Genomic DNA, 3579 nt, shown 5'->3' on the forward strand with positions numbered 1-3579 from the left:
GTGTGTGTGTGTGTGTGTGTGTGTGTGAGTATGTGTGTGTGTGCGTGGGGTGTGTGTGTATGGGGTATGTGTGTGTGCGTGGGGTGTGTGTATGGGGTATGTGTGTGTGTGTGGGTGTGTGTGTGTGTGTGTGTGGGCTTGTCTGTGTGTGTGTTGTGTTGGGGGTTTGTGCGTATGGGGGGTGTGTGTGTGTGTGGGTGTGTGTGTGTGTGTGTACGTGTGGGGTGTGTGTGTGTGTGTGTGTGCGTGTGTGTGTGTTGTGTGTGTATGTGGGGTGTGTGCGTATGGGGTATGTGTGTGTGCGTGGGTGTGTGTGTGTGTGTGTGTGTGTGTGTGGGTGTGTGTGTGTGTGTGTGTGGGCTTGTCTGTGTGTGTGTTGTGTTGGGGGTTTGTGCGTATGGGGGGTGTGTGTGTGTGTGGGTGTGTGTGTGTGTGTGTACGTGTGGGGTGTGTGTGTGTGTGTGTGTGCGTGTGTGTGTGTTGTGTGTGTGTGTGGGGTGTGTGCGTATGGGGTGTGTGTGTATGGGGTATGTGTGTGTGCGTGGGGTGTGTGTATGGGGTATGTGTGTGTGTGTGGGTGTGTGTGTGTGTGTGTGTGGGCTTGTCTGTGTGTGTGTTGTGTTGGGCACACACACACCCCACACGCACACACACACACACACACACACACACCCACTCTTTTTCTCTCACTATATTCCCTCTTGTAAAGTAATCAATCTAAGTCCACTACATTCTAACGGGAGTCTGAGTCAGAATCGGTTTCTTCGTCTGCCTCGTGAGTAGTTTGTTGCTTATCTTCTTCGTCTTCTCATTCTCCATCTCCACTGAAACTCAGACGCTGGGGCCTCATTTTCAGAAGAGAAGTGAGAGGAGTGGAGTAGTGGGGAGAGCTTTGTACTTCGATTCGTGCGATTGAGCGACAGAAGAAGGGACGGGTGGAAGGCGAGGGGTTGAGGAGAAGCAGAAGAGGCCAGCAAGGCAGCAAGAAACTGCTCAGTTCCCAACAAACTTTTTCCCTCCTGGGCGCGGGCCTGGCCGTGTGAGCACTGTGCGCCAACAACAACAGTTCATGCTGCGATTTTCTTTCTTTTTTGTGTTTAATTTAAAATAGTAAAATAAAGCATAAACCCTGAAAAATTTTAAATTTTTCACATGCTTTAAACATCCATAAATGCAAAAAATGAACGAGCCATTTTCATCATATAACCAATAAACGAAAAGCGATAGAGACATGCTTCAAAAGCCGTAAAAAGCACGTTAACACATAACCATCGGCCCCTACATCGAACAGGTCTCTGATACCACTTGAAGGGATCTGTGGTATGGCCTGGGAAAGCTCTTGCGGGATTGACAAATAAAACGCATAATAACAAAATTTTAAATGCAAAATTTATACGAATCCAAGGGGTGTACCCTTGGAGTTTTCAGGCGTTCAATTAATTATTGTTCAATGGACTTTTATTAGGCTTAATTTAATTTGATTAAATAAAAGCCCGGTCCATACTTGAAGTACAACCCCATTTGAGGGTAGTTGGAGCAAGTTAAGAAGGAGTTAAAACTTCTCACCATGATCAAGATAATGGAGTGGTTATTTCATCATGGTTGAATGTTATATGCATGTATGTATAGATTGTCTTGGTGGCAAACTTGGTGGTTATTGAATTTTGAATTCAATTGTATGTAATATACAAAACTACACACATATCTGCATAACCAACACCTAAGTCATGAAAATTTGCTCTCTTTTCTCTTCAAAAATTTCTCCATTTTTTTGTATATTGAATTGGATTCAATTTAGAACATAAGACATTCCAAAACCATTAATCAATAGTGTTATTTTGGAGTTGTTTTTCTTCTTGTTCTTTGTGCTATCTAGCAATAGAAAAAGAACTATATCTAATTCTTAGTATGGTTTGGACAAATTAGAGGGGTTCTAATTTGGATCCTAAAGTGAACGGGAGAACGTAAATGAAACAACGCACGTTGTTGTTCAACTATAAAAACAAAAGGTAAAGTTCCATGTTTTGTTTCTACGCTTTTTGTTTCATCCTATAGCCACTTGCCTAGTATGTTCATTTGTTCATTATTATGCTTTTGACAAACACCAAACCCGGGAATTTCAAAGGGAAAACCATTTTGATTTATTGTTAATAATTTTTTCATTTCACGACGGGTCATACCGATTCTTTCAGTGGTATTAGAGCCCGATTCGGTGTTGTGATTTTAGGATTAACAAGTTATTATGAATTGAGCATGAACAACTTGTTTAATATGCTTTTGGAAAGCATGTTTTATGATTTTGTAGCATGATTATATGTTTAGAAAATATGTATTATTTTTGCTTTTAAATTATGAATATCTATGCATTTTTTGAAAATTGAATTTATGAATGATTTTATTTCAGTTTTTAATTGTATAAATTCAAAAAAGAATTAAAAAATGGAGTTGTATGGCAGTGGCATGCGCGCGCCCGCTAGCGTGCGTGCCGGTTGGGTAGTGCGCGGGCAGCAGCAGATGGCCGTTTGCTATCCAAACCGCTAGGCCTTTTGGTGTCGTTTTTCCCAAAAATTGAATTTTCATGTTTTCTGCAATTTTTCTGAAATTATTTGTTCTAACTAATTTTAATTTTGGTTAAATTAAATTTTTTTAAAATTAAATTGTGCCTTAAATTAATTTGAAAATGATTTTCAAGCAAACAAAAAAAATATAAATTGGATGTTGATTGATATTCATTTTTTAATTGCGTTATTAGTACTTTATTTTCTGCATTTAACTATGTTTTTAGTGTTAGATATTGGATATCTATTGTCAAATACATGGATTGTATTCATTTGTATAACATGTTTATATTTGATATAAATGTGTTAATTATTGTTTATTGGATAAACAATGGGGATGATCACGGAGCCCATTGGCCGAATGCATGGTTTAATATTATGTTGGGTGAGGCCTGCGTGCCTTTTTGTTTTAATTCCTTTTTTCACTTTTTGCCCTTGAAATAATAAGGCTTGCTTTTTTTCTCCTTTTGTACTCCCCCGACTTTTGATTGGGTTTCCAATTTCAGTTATAATGAGTTTAGTTAGGAATGTGGGGTTTATTTATTTTGAATAAATATAAGCTTCCAAAGAGATGAAGGCCTAGGCCTATTGGACGGTGCTCGGCGGAACTCACGACGGAAGAAGAACAAAGAGGAAGGCCCATTAGAATGATAATGGGTTACTATTTTGTAATAGTCAGGGTCATACGCTAGATGGACTATAGACTCACTACGGGCTCAGTGGGTCAAAATGTGGCTTGTGATCATCCAACAGGGCCGTGCTAGGCTTGTTTCTGCATGTGGTGTGTATTTTAATATTTGGAGTATGATGTGTTTGGAATGTATCTGTTTATACTCAATGATTAAAATTGATGCGTGCAAGATCTTATAATGATGAGGTCTCTGTTATAGCAAAACTTAACTCTCACTTGGATGGTCCAAGTTAAATATTAGGGCCATAATGGATTGAAATTCAAATGATTTGATTAAATCCAAGCCTTCCATCCACAACAATATGGTGTGGATGCTACTTTCACCCATTC

This window comes from Sesamum indicum, unplaced genomic scaffold (genome assembly GCF_000512975.1).
Source record: "Sesamum indicum cultivar Zhongzhi No. 13 unplaced genomic scaffold, S_indicum_v1.0 scaffold00213, whole genome shotgun sequence".
NCBI classification, from domain to species: Eukaryota; Viridiplantae; Streptophyta; class Magnoliopsida; order Lamiales; family Pedaliaceae; genus Sesamum; species Sesamum indicum.